Below are 21068 nucleotides of genomic sequence, written 5' to 3'. Positions count from 1 at the left end.
TATGCAACTACTGCTGTTACTTCCCGGGCAGGAGACTTCAGTTTTTTGGCTGAAGTGGCTGTGGGCCGAGCACACGCCGCTCCGGAGGCGTTCATCGCCGAGGCGGTGCTTTCCGATCCTGGTTACGTTGGTCTGGAACCAGAAGGGTGCCGGGGGCTTTCTCCCCCCGCGCCCCCGCCTTTGCTGAAGGGGCAGGGGGGAGTCAGTTGAGGGCTCTTAGGCTCGGTTTGATGACAGCTTGTGGATTGGTCGGTGGATGTTTTTTGCAGGACTTTTTAACACTTTATTGGGAGTTTAGTCTCAATCTCACGGGCTCCTGAGATTTCACCCTTTAAACTTCCATCGGCTGGAGCATCGGTTGTGTAAATGGGGGTGGGGAGAGTAGGGGGCAGGCGAGGAAGGGAATTGAAGGCTGATGGGGAAGCGTAGGAAATTGTCTGCATTACTTACAAACAGCCTGTTAAGGGCAAGTTAGCCACCATTTACCCTTTCCTACGCCCTCGGGGATTGTTGGAATTTTACTTTCTGCTCCCCGAATTGGTCTTTTTGTAATGTGACTTGGAACATTTGAGATGCGTTAAAATGGTCTTCAATTGGAGTATGATTTAGCAGCCATTTCTTCCCATGAAATCTTTCAAATGGTCATTTGGAAACTTATGTATATCGAATATATTAGGTAACACGCTGTTATCGATGCGGAGATCCTTGTGGTGCATAGGTATAATAACACCAGACCTCACGGGATTTTTGCTTATTGTAGGCATCAGTTACGGTAAGGTATCAGGCCTGATTAGAGTCGTCTTCGGGGTGCTTATTACAGTAAACAAAGAACTTTTATGGGTTGTGTCACTTTGAGGTCATTTGTATCTGAAATTATCATATACTTAAAAGCCCATGTTTAAATATATGTTTGCACAGTGTGTTACTTTTTAAGGTTCATGTTTAATTTAGACTAGGGTTACATAATATACAAATGGTAATACTTTTAATTTCTCTGTGAGATTGCACACTAAACAGGAAAAAAATTCAGAGGGTGTGTGTCTGTCCTTTTCTAATTCATAACCACCTTAATACCTTTTCCCCTTGGGATTTCAAAATGATTTTTTTTTTACATTCTAGATTCAATAAACTCTGGAAAAATTAAGGTGCTTAAGCAAGTCTGGTAGGCTCTATGTAAGACAGAATCATTTTATGCTGTTCTCTAGGCCAACTGTTGGATTTTTAAAAAATGAATCACATTTTTCTTAAACATTCAAGGGAGCAGTTTGCTTTTTCTTTCTTTCTTTTTTTCTGTGTTTCATTTCAGGCTGAAATTGTTCCAGAAGACTACACAGCCTGCTGCTGTCTCTCCCCTTCTCCCTCTGTTTTTAGCTTGGGATAACCAAGAAAATCATAATTATGAGACCCTGTCTGTATATATTACCTATTGAAAAGCCTTTTTTTAAATTGAAATTGTTTATTTATTGAAGTTTATTTATGTACTTCATCATTGAATAACGGGTGGTTAGCAGAAGACAACCTAAATTTTAATTAAATGACTTCCACTTTTGTTGACATCCAAGCTTTGTTAAAAGTAATATCAGCAAATTATTGCTGACAGTTGTAAATGATACAGAGATAGTCCCGGTCAAAGGCTATCTAATTGTAAAAACAAGAAAACAAATATTAAGAGGCAAGAGGAACCATTTGTAATTTTGACATCACTTACTTGATTATAAATTACCTAGTTATAGGTGATTTTGAAAAGTAGTATTTTGCAAATTAGACATTAGGTATATACTGCTGATGATAACTTTCTTTTCCAAGGTGATTCATTTGGTGACTAAATTTGTATCAGAACTCTACTTCAAGTGGATATAGTTAACTTGCAAGAGATGTGTTTGTGTTTACTTCAGGATGGATAAACACCTGCCCATTAGATGAAAACAAGAGTGAACTGTTTGAGGATATCGTTAAGTTATTCCTTGAAAAATTATGCTACTTTTTGTTTTACCTGTAGCTTCTTTTCTTCCAAAAATAGTCTTCAAAATTATGAATGTCATAAGAGCAAGATAAGTGTAAGAGATCTCCTCACTGCTATGGTGCTAGTACTCAATTAAAGGTTTTATTTCTCCATTGTAGGGACCAGGTCCTGTTTAGAGTATTTTTGGTCAGTCTCATTCAAGCTGCAATGATTTCCCTACTCTCCCTGCTATTTTTATGTGGCCACTGGGGGGAGACTTTACAATTTAGGTAGACCTTTTCCTTCCCTCACGTGCACTGGCTGCTAATCATCCCTGGGCGCCTTGCCAAACTGCTGGAAATGTCTTGGGGAGGATGCACTCAGAATCAAGTCTGGATCAAGGTGTGTAATGACTCTCGTTTCTTTAGCTCCCATCACACTCCCAAAGTACCTCCCTTTTATAGATTGTGTTATTAACAGTCTACTTTTTGGTCTACTGTTAAGTGGGCTAACTAAATATCTAACAGTGAAAGATGAGATTCATGAATACATTAGAGCTTTCAAAGATCTGCCTTTACTGACAATAATGTCAGAAGCAGTGCAGGTTTAATCGCTTGCTTAGTGTACAGCGATATTGGTTGTCTGGGAAGATCTGTGGAGAGCCTCACTCTTCTGCGAGGTGCACTATCTCCAAAGCTTTTTGAGCAGATCTGTCTCCTTTGAAAAAGCTCTCAGAGGAGAGATGTTGAAGCATCCCTTGCACTTAATTTCACCACCTAGGCAAGTTCTCCCTTTATCACAGCAACAGGGATAAGATTAAAACACAACTTTGTTAGCCACTCAGCTGTGGCTGTTGTCAAGTCAGAAGTCTGGTTTTTCACTTTTTCCCATCTGACGGTATTTAACCATGTTAATGTTGAATTTAATAACAGTGAGCTCAGTTAACGAAGGATGTTATGTTTACAAGAGCTTAGAATTTACGTGTTTGTGTTCTTCCTTAAGGCCTTTGTACAGTCTTGATCATAGCAGATTCATTACAAGTATAATAGACCAGATAGAATGTAGAGTAGTTCCTATCATCCCATTATTCTAGATTGTTCTTATTTCCTTTCAAGTGGCTTTGCTTTTGTCCTAACTTTCTTTAAAAAAAAAAAAAATCACACAGTATGAGAAGAGCTATTTTTCTGCTTAGGAAATGTTCATTCCTGGCTAACCTCAGGATTGTGTCAAATACTTGAGGACGAGAATTTCTACCGGCCTGTATGTTAAAGTCATCACTGATAGGAGACAAAAGGAGAATTAAAGTCAATATAGTGAGTTTTTAATAAAGCTCAAGTTATTTTCAAATGCTTTCTATTGCCTACCAGTTTCTATACATGACGTGAACGTTACTTTACCACTGTACTTGTTCCTCTTAGGTCCGTTCCTTCTTTACCAGTTCCCTCACACCCCTTGGTCACTGCATTCCATCTGCCCTGCCCTTTTTCTTTATGTCCCTCAGAAATGTCATGGCTTGTACTTGACTTAATACTGTTCCCTCTGCCTGGGATTCTCTTCCTACAGCCTTACATGACTGCCGTCTTTTCATCATTTCAGGTTTCCCTTCAAATACTACCTTTTCAGACCAGCCGTGCTATCTAACTACCCTTTCACAGTAACACTGTCCTCACTTCCCGCTACCCCATTGCCTTTTAATTTTTTTGCAAACCATTTGTTACGACTGAAATGTATATTATTTTATTGTCTGTATGTTTTCACCAGAATGTAAGTCCCATGAGAAAAGAGTGATTTTTATCTCTTTTGTGTAACATTATATTTCAAGGACTTAGACCTGTCCCAGGCACATTGCTATTATTAAGTAAATATTCCTTTTCTTTTTAAGTGTGAGATTCTGTTCTTCCTGAGGTTTTGGTGTTAAAATGTCCCTTTCGGAAATGATAAGAGTAGATGGTAATAGTGGTAAGTAGGCTAATTTTGGCTATAAGTCATAGAAATCCATCTAACTGGTATAAGCAAGAGGAGAAATTTATTGTGAAGATGCAGGGAGTATGTGATGGCATCCAAAGGCTGTGACTCAGGGACTCCAGTGCCAGCATGACCACACTTTCTCCCTTCTCTCTGTTCCTCACTGCATTTGCTTCATTTCTGCTTTTGCTGCAGAGGACCCCTTCCTAGTCCTCTTAATGGAAAATGTGTCACCAGCTGCTGTGAGTTTTCCCTGTACCCACCCAGACAACAGGAAACAGATTCATCTAGCACCTATCTTCCATCCCTGTTCAGGAATTGTTTGTTAGAAGTTGGTTGTACTTGCTGTGACCATGGGAAATGAGTTTGGAGAGACAACCCAAGTAGGTGCCCCAGTGATCATGCGTGTACACATTTGATCACCTCCCCACCAAAAGCAGTGTCCCCTCTTTTAAATTTTGCTGGTATATGATGCTAGAGGATCTGAAAAGCACTCTCCTGGTGATACTCAAAAGAAATGTTCTTTTTTTCATGGAAGGACTATACCGTTTGGTTGAAACAATAAAACATATATAAAGGAAAGACACAGTCAACAAAAATAGCATGGTGATAGCAGGAACTGAGAAAAGTATTTGCAATTTGTATTACAGACAAAAGGCTAACTTCCTTAATATGAGAAGAGTACCTATAAATGGATTTAAAAAAAGATCAACCATGATGCGAGAAAAGATCATAAACAGATAATTCACACAGAAGGAAATCCAAATGGTTCTTAAGCATATATAAAGCTATTCAACTTCACATACAATATAAATATCATAAATTAAAAATACATTATTTTCACCTATTATATTGACAGATCAAAAAAGTTTGATAATGCTCCTGAAGAGGATATAGACTAACAGGTGCTTTCTCACATTGCTGGTGGAAATATAAATCAATAGAATTTGATATGGTTGAAATTTCTGAAAAGTACTAAGGTAAATAAAATTACCTGGGAATATGCATAAATGGATGTGTTTGTAGGAGAGGAAGGAGCTAAGGTACAACTTATTTTCCTGAACACTAACTTGTGCTGCTTTATTTTTGGCTTCAGTCACGAAACAAACCCAGGGTAGGGTAAAGGCAGCTCATTGTGTGTCCTTCCTTCATCAGCAGCATCATCCTTGTCCCTGTCCTTTTAGGATCATGCTTAACTCCCCTTCCCAGATCTCCCTTTCTTCTGCCCTAATACTGGTGAAGTTTGTGTCTAAACCACTGAGATTTCCCTATACTTTGTATCTTTCAGAGCCTAGCACTTTCTTAGCTACTTCGTAGCCCTTAAGGAACAACTGAAGTGAAAGAGCTTAGTTTATTAACCTTTTATAGAGCCACTTCATGATTTTATACTTTTGGAAATCTGTAAAAAAATTCAGAAGCTCACTTGTAAATGTACTTAAGAGTTTTATTACAACAAATGGTCAATAGTGCAATTTTATAAGTTATAAATATATTAAATGAATTTTACTTTTTCATGGTTCCTTTGTTTTATAAAATATTGTTAGGTCTTAGTTGAGTTTTAATAAATGTTGTGGAAAAAATGGGGAGGGCAGAGGAAGATGAATGGAACTTTTCTAGAAAAATGTGTCAGAAAGTGAAAGGAAAAGGGTACTCTGAGCAGATCAAGGGCCATAAGCTCAGGAAAGGGAAAGTGAAGGGTGGAGATTAGTTCAGAGAAAGTCTGTGGTGGGACTTGGGGGGCTCCATCTTGTAGAGGAGTTTTACCTTTGGAAAACGGTAAGCCAATTTACACACATGTATACTATGAGGATGCCACATGTGTTCTGTAGGTCATTTTTACCACGAACTGACTCTGGTACCAGGGTCCTCTCCCCAAGGGGCCGTCAGGATCCTTTAGAGTTTTTCTGTGCCAAAGGGTTCTAGTTTAGTAGATCTGGTGTGGGGCTAGAGCATGTTTATATTTTTGAAGTCCCCAGGAGCCAGTACTTACCAAATAACAAATGTTATAAACGTTCTCTTTAGTGTCCACATCAGTCAGCATAGCTTTTAGGGTCCTGTCATCTCGGTAACCCTAACTGTAGTTTTGTCCATCTCGCCATGGTCTCTCCTTTAGCCAGATTGATACCTGTACAGACATCTAATCAGTTTTCATTTCTTTGTCCACTTTCACACTCTTCTTTGCCCCCTTGTTTCTTCTTCATTAACAAGTGTTGAAGCTTGTCTCCCCACGGGAGCTGCTGTTGGCTGGCCTCATCCACATTTTATGTCTTCAGTATAGGAAAAATTAAACACAACATTTACATAACTGGCAAGGACACATCACACGAGTGACTGATTTACATGTTTGCACTCATATGAGCCTTGCACATGTATGCCTGGTTTTACTGTTGAAAGTCCTCACTTTACTTCTGGGTACCAAGGGCTGGGAGCTCAGTCATAGTTGCTTTACTGTCAGTAATGGCATCACCAGTACTACTGGATGCTTACTGTGTTTTAGGAACTAGGATGTAGTAAATGTTCTCCACACAGTACCGCCTTTGCTCATCAACAGGTTTTTTAAATCAAAGTAAAACCCTTATATAATTATATTGGTTTCCTGTGGCTGCTCTAACAATTTGCCACAAATTTGGTGGCTTAAAGCAAAAGAAATTCTCTGATAATTCTGAGGGGGAGCACCCGAAATCAGTATTATTGGGCCAGAATCAGGGTGTCGATGGGACTATGCTCCCTCCAAAGGCTAGAGAGGAGAATCTGTTCTTCCCCTCTCCCGGGGATGCTACTGTCTGCCAGCATTCCTTGGTTTGTGGTGGCATCATTCCAGTCTTCATGGGCAGGATTTCAGACCTCTCAGCTCTGGCTTCCCCATTGCCTTTTTCTGTGTGGGAGAAAGGGAGAGAGAGAAATCTCCCTTTGCTTTTTCTTATAAGGACTCATGCAATAGCATTTGGGGCTCAACTCATGATCTTGGATAATTTCCCCATTATTTAATCCATCTGCAAGAGCTTTTCCCCAAATAAGGCAATATTCATAGACCACAGGGACTCACACATGTATATTTTGGGCGGCCATTATTCTGTCTACCACAACGATAATTCAAATGGTCCGGGAAAGGAGGGTTGGAAAAGTCTTTTTAACCCATTCTCATCCCTCTGTCTCTAAGTGGGTGTTCCTTAGTCAGGGACAGTTTTGCTGCCCTCACCTCATTACTCCAGAGACATTTGGCTGTCAGAACTGGGAGCGGGTTGCCATTGACATCTGTCAGACAGAGGCCAGGGATGCTGCAGCCAGTGCACAGGACAAGCCTCCACAACAAAGAATTATCCAGTCCCAAACGTCATAATATTGAGGTTGAGAAACACTGTCCTGAAGGCAACTATTGCTAGTAGTTCTTGAGTATTGAGTTTTTTGACAAAAATTTTGTACCTGTATCAGCACATATTATGAGCAGAACCCTTTCTAACTGATTTGATTGTGGCTGGTGTTAGTTTTTGGTTGATTGAAAGGTTATTTTAAATATATTTTATTGATTATGCTATTATAGTTGTCTCTTTCTTCTCCCTTTTATTCCCTTCTGCCCTGCACCCCCCCCCCCTTCCCACCAGTATTCCTCCCTATTAGTTCATTTCCATGTGTCTTGCATATAAATTCTTTGGCTTCTCCATTTCCTGTATTATTCTTAACTTCACCCTTTATTTTGTACCTACCATTTATGCTTCTTATTCTCTGTAACTTTTCCCCCTCTCTCCTCCCTAACCCTCCCCACTGATAACCCTGCATGTGATCTCCATTTCTGTGATTCTGTTCCTGTTCTAGTTTTTTTGCTTAGTTTTTGTTTTTGTTTTTTAGGTTTGTTTGTTAATAGCTGTGAGTTTGTTGTCATTTCAGTGTTCATATTTTTTATCTTTTTTTTTTTTTAGATAATCCCTTTAACATTTCATATCATAAGGGCTGGATGATGATGAACTCCTTTAACTTGACCTTATCTGGGAAGCACTTTATCTGCCCTTCCATTCTAAAGGATAGCTTTGCTGCATAGAGTAATTTAGATTGTAGAACCTTGCCTTTCATGACTTGGAATATTTCTTTCCAGCCCCTTCTTGCCTGCAAGGTTCCTTTTGAGAAATCAGCTTATAGTCTTATGAGAACTCCTTGGTAGGTAACTGTCTCCTTTTCTCTTGCTGCTTTTAAGATTCTCTCCTTACCTTTCATCTTGGGTAATGTAATTATGATGTGCCTTGGTGTGTGCTTCCTTGGGTCAAATAAGTTTTTAGTTTCTTGTTCTTCCTCTTCCCCTATGGATTTGGATGTTGGAATGTTTCAAGTTTTCCTGGAGGTTCCTAAGCCTCTCCTGATTTTTTGAATTCTTGTTTCTTCATTCTGTTCTGATTGAATGTGTATTTCTTCATTCTCCAAATCGTTGGTTTGAGACCCCGTTTCCTTCCCTTCACTGTTGGTTCCCTGTACATTTCCCTTTATTTCACTTTTCATAGCCTTCACTTTTTCCTCTAGTTTGTGACCATACTCAACCATTTCTGAGAGCATCCTGATTACCAGTGTTTTGAACTCTGCATCTGGTAGGTTGGCTCTCTCTTCATTGCTTAGTTCTATTTTTGGAGTTGAGATCTGTTCTTTTGCTTGGGCCATATCTCTTTGTCTGGGCACAGCTGTTATGTTGTTAGGGGTGGAGCCTTAGGTATTTGCCAGGGTGGGGCAACCCACTGCACTGTGTTGTGGTACTGTCTGTGGGGGAGGGGTCCAAAAGGGAACAATGCCACTTGCTAGGCTCTTGGCTGGCTTTCAGTCACTTCCCACAAGCAAATTGGGCCCTTGTGGTGCTGATTCCCTGGGCGGGTGGGCTTGTATACATTCTAGGACTCTGTGGGTCTCTCCGACGAACTCTCCTGTGAGGCTCAGAGTTTCTCCCACCACTGCAACCCCCACAGGTTTTTACCACCAGAGGATTTGAGGCTTTGTTTTTCCACGCTGGAACCCTGGGTTGTGTGGTCTTTCTCTCTCCCCAGTTGTTCCCAGTTTATCCCCACTCTAATGTGGGACCAACTGGTCTGCCAGCCGCCACCTGGCCTACTCCACCCACCCAGGTCCTCCACCTGCCACCTTCCTGTGAGTCCTTTCCACCCCAGCTGCCCGTCTCTGCCCCTCCTACTGGTCAGCATGAATGTTTCTTCTTTAACTCCTTGGTTGTCGGACTTCCATACAGTTGTATTTTCTGGCAGTTCTGGTTATTATTTTTTTAATTTGTTGTTTTCCTTATTTTGGTTGTGTGAGGAGACAGAGTGTATCTATCTATGCCTCCATGTTGGCCAGAAGTCCTGAATGAAAGTTGATTTAAATGAGGAGTTAAAAGATGATTCACATACACCTTAAATATATGTTTAGTTAAAACTTATACATATAGATTTGTCTGTCAGTCAGTCTTTTATTTAAGCATGTATCTATTTCCCGGGGCTCTGGATCAACCTTCTTGTGTTAACTAGTGCATTATCACTGAAGGCTAGCTTTGGAGCAAGAACTTAAAAGTCTCTGAGGGAATTTGGGTGTAGGATCCTTGTTGTGTTTTATGACTGTTCAGTTGTTTATAGTTGTCTTGCTTACTTTTAACTATATAGCAGTTTGGCTTTTTGTTTTCTTATTTGGCTTTGTCACTTGCCTTCTTTTTGAGTCTTTCCAAAGTATTCACTTGTTTTTTATATAAATAACACTATAATTTTGATGGTTTTCTATCAAATACAATATTGTGTGTGTGTGTGTGTGTAAAGAAATTCTATTTTGTACAAAAAGCAATGGCTCTCTAAGATAAGATAACTACCTTCAGTTGCAGTTCATTTGAATAGTTTTTAATCTGGTGATATAATGATATCTGATGTCATAGTTGCTTCTGAAATTTTGTAGGTTTTAGAAATTTTTGTTTCAGTGTAATAATGACAAAGTATCTATAGGGTTGGCCAAAAAGTCCCTATGTTTTTTTTCCCATAAAATGAAAGACATTTTTCATTTTCACAAGTGACTTTGTTGGTTTGGATATTTTGAGTATGTCACCTATCTCCAGTGTGGTGTCATGTTGATTGTTCTCAATTATGTTTTGATTTGCTCACTATCAACTTCAGCTGGTCTACCGACTGTGGAACATCGTCCAGAGAGAAATCACCAGCACAAACTCCGCAAACCACTTTTGACATGTTCAATCAGTCACAGCACTTTCTCCATACACTCTGCACAAATCTTTTTTGCATTTTAGTTGCATTTTTACCTTTCTTGAAGTAATGAAGTGAAATAAGCCAAAAATGTTGTGTATTTTCTTCCATCTTCAGCATTAAAATGGTTGAACAAAAATTCATCAATTTTGATAAGTTTGTTTTTAAACGCATGCTGATTTGACAGCTGTCACAATACAATCTAACAAAATTATTTTAAATGAAGTAAAAGACAATTAAATGCTACTAGAGCCGAAAAAAACAAATGAGCTATTTGGCCAACCCAGTATAAAAACTATTGCTATTACCAGTTTGATGCTTGGGTTACTTTTCTACTAAGTAGCTAGAGCCAATTCTACTAATTGGCTTTTTATTAACTATAATTAGTATTATTTGCAGTTTTGCTTACCAGAGAAATACTTTCACTGCTTCTTATAATATAGTTAAATCATACAATTCCTTGAAATTAGGTACGTTATTTCCTTTTGTTTGTTTTCTTCCTCAACATAGCAGGAGAGTTAGAGACATGGGTTGTAATCCCAGTTTTGCGCATGCCCAGCTCCGTACTTTGCTCTGGACACAGAGGTTTATGTGGTACACACAGTAAGCTTACTGGCAAATGTGCCTGGTGTCTCCCCTGAACTCAGTACGCCTCGGTTCTAAAACAAGGAGTGTAATATCTACATTGTAGGGTTGGTTTAAGATTTTATGTGGAATAACATAAGTAAAGTGTCTAGCAGAGAGGTTAGTACATTTTAAGTTTTCAGTAAATGTCAGTATCCTTTCCTTCTCTTACTGTCTGGTACAGTGTTACACATACTTTGGAGACTGTTTGTTGAGTAAATATGTTTTCAGTTGCCTTTGCTTGATTCATAACTTTCATTTCTTTCTAATATAAGAGATATGGCTTATTTAGTATTTTTAAAAAGAACTTTGCTTTTAAAGTAGTCCAGTAAAGTATGTGCTATTGAATAAAGTTAATGTCTTATTTTTATATGACATTCCAGTATGTTTACAAAGGCAAATTAAAAATTGAGTGGAAAAATATGTGACCTCAAAAATTCCTCCCAGCATAATCTAAAGATATGATAAAATTTATGCAGTCCCATTTTTTCCTCCTGCTTTCCCCCTATAAGGCTACAAAAGTAGTGTTTGATAATGTAGCATTTTGCTTTGAATGAAGAGAATGTTATTTGCAATATGTTCCTAGTGGTCCATGATCACATAATAGAAATTCTTTACTGTTTTGAAAGAATGTGGCTGTCTTCAAGTGGATTTGTTTTTTTATTTTACCTGGAATGTGTATGTCAGGTATACATACAGGACGGGGCAAAAGTAGGCTTACATTTGTGAGTATGCGAAACACAGGGTTAATTCTTGTATTGTTATTTATTAACTACTGTGTTGTTTTCCATATGAAAACTGTAAGCCTACTTTTGCCCCACCCTGTATAATAAAATGTTTTATGGAAATTTAGTTTCACACGAATAAAATTATTTTCTTTTTTATTCATCTACTAAATGAGCTTCTGTCTGGGACTTTGGCATTAGAAACTTGGATAACCAAGTTAAAGAAATTCATTGAAATTGCTTATTTTAGAAATTAAACAATGACCATATATTCATATTTATATATATGTATTTTATCCTCACCCAAGGACATTTTTTTCATTGCTTTGGGGGCAGAGGGAGAACAAGAAAGAAAAAGAAAAAACTCAAGAAACATTGATTGGTTGCCTTCCTGAACGCACCCCAACTGGGGAAACCCGGGACCCTTCTGTCCACAGGATGATTCTCCAACCAGCTGGGCCACACTGGCCAGGGCTGGTCAAGTATATTTTTATATAAGTTGATTTAGATGCCTTTCATTTTTGTTTTAAAATTAGTAATCTTTTAGAATGGGAGATAACTGCAAATTTTTTCACCAAGTTTTCAAGAAGGTTGGAGCACTTTATGAGGCCAATAGGCAAAGTTGTCACAGTATGCCCATGTGATCTCTAGCATTAGGTTCTTGAAAACACCAAGGTAGAGAAATTTTTCCTGAAGGAATTGAGGCTGTTATGGGGAAAATAAGGTTAAGTAGCCTGAGATTGGGAATGAACCTTTGAAAATCCCTTACAAACTTTTAATGTTCACCCAATTAAAACATTAGGTAAAATATGTCAAACTGATAATGACATTTTATGCAGTTCAACTTGGAAACACCAAGTACTATATATACAAGTAGTTTTTATTTACCACTACTTTCACGAAAGAAACTTTTTAGGATTTCCATTCTGGGAGTGGGAGGGGGGATGCTCATAAATGCTAAGCAGTTATTAGGGTATCTTATTTAGAGTCTTTCCAACTTATGGTTCTACCAGTTCTAGAGATAGCATAACTTGAATGTGTGAGATTTTTTAAAAAACATACTTTTAGTAACTCAGCTTGCTAGAGCCAAGTGGATATTTATAGTTCTTTTCCACTCATGATAAGTTCATGCCAGTACTCATCAGAACATAACATAATGGAAATTGACTTGTCTCTGTCTGTCCTCCTCATTCTCATCTCCTTTTCTCCTTTCCACCAGACTATTCTACATTGAAGCCTGGAAATTTGTCTTATCTTTGCTTCTAAGAACAGACTGCAAATATCTTCTACTCCCACTCTGCCATCTCTTTATTTCCCTTCTCTTTTATCTCCCAAATCTGCGGTTCCTGCCTTCCCAAGATATCTCCGTAACAAGCAACTTAGAATTTGCTACACTCAAGTAGAAATTTTTACCAAAAGTAAATCTGTGTATATATATATATATATATATATACCAGAAATTCAGACATTAAAAGGGTTACTTTATATAGTTTATTTGAGGAAAGAAACTGTCTTTGTGTCCCCTCAGGCAAGCATTGTCCCACGATCACAAGGCTATGCTCAATACTTATTATTGGACCAATTGGGAAGCAACACAGATTAGCATATTCCAGTAAATAGAATTTCATCATGGGCAGTAGGCTGTAAGTTCAGAAAGAGTTTAGGAAAAGAAATTCTCATCTCTAGGGAGCAGCTTGCTACTCATTTGATTGAATTAATTTTGAGACCCCTTTTAGTTCTCACGTTTTGGCTCTGGAAAAGCAAGAAGTAGGCTATAAACTGATTAGGCATTGAATAGCCAGGAAAAAGAAAAGAACATTGTTTAGAGTAACCCAAGTGAAGCCATTTAGACAGGAATGAGATACCAAGGTTGTGCATATTAGAAAGTAGATCGATGTGGTTAAAACAGAATTTATATTAGAGAATAGAGGAATTAGGTTGAGTAAATAGAAGGAGTTTTGAGAGAGAAACTTAAACATTCCTAACTGACAGGAAACCGTGAGTTTTTCTGATGCATGTTTTCTAAAGGACATTTTAATGTGATCTTGGGTGGTAGTCTTATGCCGAGTGCATTACAGTGAAGGGGAGAGTAAGTGGGAGAAGACTTGCAGTGATAATTTGAAGGTGAGGCACTGAAGACCTGAAAGACTGATGGAAGAAGGAATGGGGAGTGGAAGATGAATACAGGGAAATTGTGAATTTACCGTGGCCAGTCAGATGATACGTAGAGGCATTTTGAAGTTTTCAAGGCGTTCCTAGGTAGAGAACAGGCCATGGATTTTTGGGACTTGGAGATCATTTCCCAAAATAACACCCAATCTTGTAAAGGTTCATTCTTACTTTTATGGTAAGTTATTATATTCCCTAGATTTAAGCAGGTTGTTTCCAATTTTATGTTATTATTATTAAAGAGTAAAAAGGTTGTTTTGAGATCACTTCCCTGGGTATTCATTAGTAAGTCAGATTTCATTTATCCCTGTATGGTAGATATACTGTTAACTTTCAAGAAGGATGTTTACAGTAGTGATAATAGATGATCTGTGTGGATGTTATAATGGGGAGAGGGACAGAGGAAGTATAAAGATTACAAAAAAGGGAAACTTAGAAAATCAAGATACTGATAGTGGTACTTCTGATGTTTTAGCAGTATTAAAGTACTTTTTATAAATATCCAAATGCATGACACATACCTAAAACAATATTAGAAGTTGTAGTGAAATATGAGAAGTATGTGATTTCATTTTTATTACCGGAAAGCATATACAAATTATGGTGTGAGCCTTCCTCTCTGACAGGTTTTTTTTTTAATTGCACCAAAGAACTGTATAGCAAACACCTCTTACAACCATTACCACACTTTTCTCTAGAAAGCTGAATTATTATGAGACATTTCCTAGCTGAGCAAAAAAAGTGGCATGATTTTGATGCTAGAAACATCCAACTATATTAGCTTGGTACATCTGTTCACATTATTTAAAATATACTACTGATTTTTTAAGGGGGCAGTTTTGTGTCTCGTGGGACATTTGGTAATATATGAAGACATTTTTAGTTTTCACAATTGGGGTGAGGATAAAAGTGCTTAGTAGCATTTAGGGAAACTACTGAAACAATTCATAGAAGGCTCCTCCATAACAAGGAATTATCTGGCCCAAAACGTCAGTAGTGCCCGAGATTGAGAAACCCGGGATATGGAGTAGGTGAGTTCTTCCCTGGCAACTTTAGAGACCTGGGTCAGTTTATTACTTCCTTTTTTCTAGGCTTGGCCAGGTGCTGTCTTCCTGTTAACACACTTTCTTCCAGCAGTTCACAGTGAACTTGTCACTGTTTTTTTTTTTTAATTGTTCTTATCCCAGGATATATCTTGGACATTTTGATTAGAAAAATATTTCCAAATACTTTTACCTATTTTCTCTTAGGTGGCTTTTTTTTCCTGCTAAGTTTATGTATCTTATGTTTCCTTTTACTAATTTAGTTCTTGAGGTATCACCCATTTCCAAATTCTGAGGGCCTCTTGATATGATTTCTTAAGTACTTTAATTTGCAAGAGGCCTTTCATTTGCTTTAAGGTGTTTCTCTGGGTTGAGCTGATTCTTGAGTCCAGGTTTTTCTGATAGTGCTTTAGTTTTTTATACAAGAATTTCTTCTGACAATATTTTAACCTGTTCTAATCTTTCTATATGCAAGAAGTTTATTTAAATAAAATGCTTAACCTCAAGGAACCAATATCTAATAGTTTTATTTAGAATCATTATATTTCTGCTTATCATTCAAGATTGCCTTATTTATAACAGCTGTGTACAAAAAGCTTTATAATGGTTTCATAATAAGTGACAAAAATTGAAATTCTAGGATGAAGCAAAGAATGAAAGTATTTTTGTTTGGTTTTACTATTATGTTAAACAGAGCAAAATAAAGCAAAAGTACAGAGGAAATGATCTTGTGGTAGTCAGGTGCTAGATCCAAATTGTGTGTGTGTCTGCGTGTGTGTGCGTATTTGTGTTCAGAATTTTTATCTTTGCAAGGCAAAGTTCTGGGGTAAGAGTAAGTTTTCTTTACAGTAAATATTTCCTGTCTGCTTCTAGTACACATCAATTGTATCTTAGTCTTCCATTTTCATCTGTGTGAATGTTTCATTTATTGGCTTTCTATCAATCTAAAACTGATTTACTTCATTTATAGATCAATTGTTTTTATATCTACTTAAATATTTTTTATTAGTTTTAGGTATACAGCTTCCCAACACCCCTCTCCCTGGCAAACATTTGTTAACAATAGGCTTTCATTAGTTTACCAAATGATATATTCTTGAACTGCAACACAGAACCACCCTACCCTACCGTATCAAATATATTTGGTATCGTTTTGAGTCTTGACTCCTTCCTTGGGCTTCTGCCAGCCATGGAGAGCATTGGTCTTGCAGCTGCTGCCTCCCAAAAGATGTGTCAGGTCCTCACTGCATGAGTACACAACCAGCATCAGTAAGCCTATTTTAATTCTGGAGATATTTTAGCTGAGAAATATTTTAAGTGCTTGAAGAGACTACTCTTCTGAGTCCGGGAATTCCAAAATAGTCAGGTGCACTGCTTCTGTCCTTGGTGCTCTGAACAAACCAGTTTACCTGAGAGGAGGGATTTGTGTTGGCTAGTGTGCCGGACAGCTCTCTCTCCCCTTACTTACTTATTGGGTTGGCCAAAAAGTTAATTTAGTTTTTTTCATAAGATAAGAGACACATTTTTCATTTTCAATCAGTAACTTTATTGATTTGGATACTTTGAGTATGTTGGCTCTCTCCCACTATTGGCTTCTAGTGGGTAGAGGCCAGGGGTGCTGCTGAACATCTTCTAATGCATGAGACAGCCCCACAGCGAAGAATTATTTGGCCAAAATGTCAGTGGTACCAAGAAACTTCGCAAACCGCTTTTGACACATTCGATCAGTCACAGCACTTTCTCCATACACTGCACAAATGTTTTTTGCATTTCAGTTTTATTTTTACCTTTCTTGAAATTATAAAACATAATACTCTGAAAATGTTGCATTTGTTTTTCTATCTTCAATATTAGAATGGCTACACAAACATTCATGCTGATATGACAGCTTTCACAATACAGTTTAACAAAATTGTTTCCAGTGAAGTTAAAGACACTAAGCACTAGTAGAGCCATTGTATAGAAAAAACTAAATGAACTTTTTGGTCAACCCAATATATAAATTTTTAATCATATTTTTAAAAACAGTAATGTTACATGTAAACTGTTAAAATAGTATAGAAGAATGAATGTACAATGAAAACCTAAAATTTCTTTTCCCAATCTTACTTTATAGAGTTAATTGTTGATAACAGTTTCAGATTTAAGTAAAGTGTTTCTGAACAATTTGTAATTCGCATTTTTGGCAGGACTATACTTTGTTATTTGGGATTGTCCTGAACACTACTTAAAATTTAGTGCCCCTGTTCTTTAGCTGAGGAGGTGAAAGGGCAGGATTGAAGGATAAAGTTCAGATCAGTAACTGTGCAGTTGAGCACAGCCTCTCTGGGGTGGATCAGCATGGGGATCTTACCGTAAGTCTGAATATATAGGCCAGATCACATTACAACCATGACAAATCGCAATTTTTAAAAAATTACATGCAGTAAATATCAATGGCAATATTTCTGGCATACCAGTAAGAATTAGAGTTCAAAGACAAATAAGATGCTGTTTCTGCCCTCAGAGCCCACTTTTTATGATGGAAACAGACATGTAAATAAGAATGCAGTCAGTTCTCATTATTTGTGATTCATGGTAGTTTACATTCTGTAAATTCCCTGTGAGCACTGAATTAGGGAATAGTAAGCCACTGTTTGTAGGGGAAGTACAGGAAGGGTTGGGCTTCTAAGAGCCTCTGATCACACTTTCATTAACTGATTAATACATAACCTTGATTTATGTGTGTTTCTGTTTTAAGAGACCTTAATATATGTTGTTGATTCATTAATATTAAATGGCCAACAGCACTGTATAACTCATGTCTGAAGGAAGCTCATCGGATACATGTATTTTCTCCATAAGGCACATGACCAGACTTCTTGTGCTCTGGAGCACTAGAGAGGACTTTACACATTATGTTTGGGGGACAAACACATATTTAAATTTTTATAAATTTATTTGAGCCAAACTAATGCCATATGCTGGGAAGCAAGATCTCATATGCTTTTCTTTTGGAGGACATTTTAGATAGCAAAATTGCCAACAAAAATATGAGAAATAGATACTAAATAGAAAGGATACCTGTTTTTAGTGTGAGAGCTGAAACAGGGCATTTGAATGAACGTTGTTGCTCCATTGCACTTACACAGGGGACACACACTTAGAGCGCCTTTTTAAAGCTGCCGTGCACCTGTCCACAACTGACCACAAAAGCACTGAGAGTATTGATATTGGGTTTAAAAGTATAAATTTTAGCAAACAGGCAAATTCACAAATACACACTTCATGAATAATAAGTAACAACTGTACTATGCGGTAGTCCCCTATACCCTCAGTCCTCTAGTATGGGTCAAGAAAGCCTTCATTTGAGACGATGAAGATGGAGTTATAGCAGTAGTGAGAAATGGATTTAGGGCCCATTGTGGCTGGAAAGAAAAGAAAGGATGTTTGAACAGTTAAGGGGGGAATTGTGAGACCTTTGTCACATATTAAGGAATTTGGGTTTTACAGGTGATGGAGAATTAGTGAATGATTTCAACCAGGGGAGAAACATGGTCACATTTGTCTTTTGGAAATCTCACTCTGATGGTGGTATCGAAGATAGATGTTATAAGGAAAATAAATAAAAGGTTGTAGAAGTTAAGGTAAGAGATAATGAGAGTGTAAACTAAGGTAGTGACTGGAGATAGAGAAAAAGGAAGATATTTGCAAGATACCAAAGATACCAAGATATGCAAGATATCAAAATGAAAGTTCTTGGTGTGGCCGATTAGATAGGGGGAAGAAAAGAGATTGAACAGGTATGCCTGGGTGCATTTTAAGCAGAGAGAACTGAAAATGGTGTAGGTGGAAAATAAACTGGGCGTGTCTGAAGAGCAGAAGGAAGGCCAGTGTGACTGGAGGTGAGCAGACAGGGACGGAGAGTTGTAGAAGATGAACTCAGAGGGCTGCTCAGGGAGCCACGTCGTGAAGGCTCTTGTAGGCCATGACTGAGAGTTTGGATATTTTTCTAAGTGTGGTGGAGTGCCCGTGGACGGTTTTAAGAGAAGAGTAACAGAATCTGTTTTATGTTTTAAAGTGATGGCTCTAGCCACTCTGGAGAATTTTGTAGGAGAACCAAATGAGTGAGTAGTACAGTAAATGGGCAAGAGATGATGGCAGTGGAGGAGTGAGAGAGGGAGATTTTGAGTCAGTTACCTAAGATTACTTCTCTTCAATCACCTCTGTTATGGCTGAATTAAGAACCAGCTTATCTCTGGATGGCCGTGTTATGACTTCTAGGTATTTTTGTAAGTGCATATATGAGGTGTTATCTTGGAAAAAATAAACTATCATTGAAATTTATTAAAATCTAGTTTTGAGATATAAAAAGATTCAAATTTGCATATTTAATAAAATCTAGATCTAATTCTATAGTCATATTTTGTGTTTATCACTGCTTATTTGTTGTATAAAAATACTTTCATAAGGTTCTGCTGCTTTCATTACACTACTGCATGTTTTCTTGTAATTAAGGAATGAAACTTTGACCTGCTTTGTTAATTAGTTGTTAGGTCAATAAAAATTTATTCAAAGCTAGGCTACTACATTGTGAGAACAAATTAGGAACAGCATGACTTACTTGAACTGTTTAAGAAAGAATTTCTGTACATCTAGTTTTTCTTTAGCTGAGCTCTGCACTTTACCCTGAATACTTAGGGACATAGTATGGAGCAGAGACCAGGGTGGAGAAAGACTGGAAATTAGTAGACCAATTAAGAGAGGCTTTTAAAATAGTTTAGGCAAAAGATAAAAACTCTAAAGGTTGGAGAGTGGAAATTGTGTGGAGGATGAATTTGAGACTTTTATGAAGCAGAAAAGAAGAATGCAAAGATTCAGAGAAGAATTAGGTGTCTGGAGGGTAGGGAGAAGAGAAAAATCAGATGATTCTGAGATTTTGAGGTTTGGAGAATGGGTGGGTGGTGATGTCATAATAATGAGAGCTAGAATCTATGGTAGGAGGAGTAGGCTGGTTAGGGTGAATAGTTTTGAGAATGGTAAAGGTAACGTCTTTTGGACTCCCACGTATGTTAAGAAGGTAGTCCGAGAAAGGTGAGACCTGCTAAGATATGGAAATCATATTCATATAGAAACTAGTTGAAGCCCTAGAAGTGAATGAAGTCACTCAAGAAAAGAATGAAAACCTGAGGGACACCATTGGCAGTGAGATGGTCTGTCCTTAAGCAGGATGTGTGGTTGAGCTATTACTAACCTTATTCAGGGAGTTTGAGGGTGCGGTGGTAGGAAGACAGGAGTGGCTGAGATGGGGAGGGTGGAGAACTGAAAAAAATGATACCCAATGTGAAGAACTACTCTTTAGAGAAGCTTGGTGTGGTGGAGAAAAGGAGAGAGATAAGGCTGGGACTTAAAAGGGAAGTGGGGTTCAAAAAGAGCCTTTTAAAAATTATTACTGAAGGACAACTGTACTTGAACACCAATAAAAATGTGGAAAAATTTTTTAAATTATTACTGAAGGATAGGGAAGATGTCAGCACATTTATTAATGTGGGAGTGTCAAATAGAAATACTGAAGTTACAGTAGAAGGGTAACCCATGGGTCATGGTCCCACAATGGATGGGGGGAGGGACGTGATTCATTGCATGGGCAGCAGCTCTGTGGAGGAGGAGGGGTATATTTTCTTCTGAGATTTGAAAAGAAAAGGTAAGGAAGTGCTGCTGTGTTTGATTCTGCAGGTAGATGGGAATCTGTAAGTAATAAATGATGGATAACCTCTATTTTCCTTTCACTTCTGATAAAATTACCTGCTAACAATTTAGTGTGGTAAACATTTTAATTAGGGAATATGAGGAAAACCCAAGAAAGGGCAAGCAAAATTGTGCAACAGTATTTGGGGCCTCGATTTTTGAAGAACCGGGGAAGTTTGAGCATATTGGAAAATCTGGGGGTAAGACTAGGGAAGAAGAACGTTGAGATGAAGGAAAGAGCTGTGGAAATCAGCGGTGAGGGGAGATGAAGAGAGACTTGGTTCCCTGGCCATTTTGTCTAGGGCGACCTCTATCAAAATGAGTGCAGGCGACTGATAGCCAGGCCACTGGGTGAATCTTCTCACTAAGTCTTGATGTAAACTATGCCATTAATACCATTTTATCAAACCTAGCAAAGCATATAAGGGAAGTTCTTTTAAAAGCAGGAAAATATCATTAATTACATAATATGATTTGTACAACATTCTGCAATATTTAAAACAATATCTTTATGTAATCTTTTAAAAATTTATGGACTACACAAATTACTAAACAATACAGTCTAACAAAATTGTTTCAAATGAAGTTAAAGGCAACTTTTATTTATTTGCCATATTGTTAGTTGATTTTGTTACCAACATGTTCAAAATGTGGTATCCAG

General features: G+C 37.8%; 1 protein-coding gene and 1 pseudogene across 2 annotated transcripts in view; both read left to right on the top strand.

The window, feature by feature from the left end:
• The window catches only part of MPP6 (membrane palmitoylated protein 6), a 100438-nt gene that overhangs the window by 650 nt on the left and 78720 nt on the right, over nucleotides 1-21068 (top strand). The gene's annotated exons all lie outside the window — the stretch shown is intronic.
• The window catches only part of LOC114507293, a 33911-nt pseudogene that overhangs the window by 238 nt on the left and 12605 nt on the right, over nucleotides 1-21068 (top strand).

The sequence above is a fragment of the Phyllostomus discolor genome, chromosome 10 (genome assembly GCF_004126475.2).
Source record: "Phyllostomus discolor isolate MPI-MPIP mPhyDis1 chromosome 10, mPhyDis1.pri.v3, whole genome shotgun sequence".
Lineage (NCBI taxonomy): Eukaryota > Metazoa > Chordata > Mammalia > Chiroptera > Phyllostomidae > Phyllostomus > Phyllostomus discolor.
Note: the sequence above shows the minus strand (reverse complement) of the source record. Positions and strands in the feature narration are given on the sequence as shown.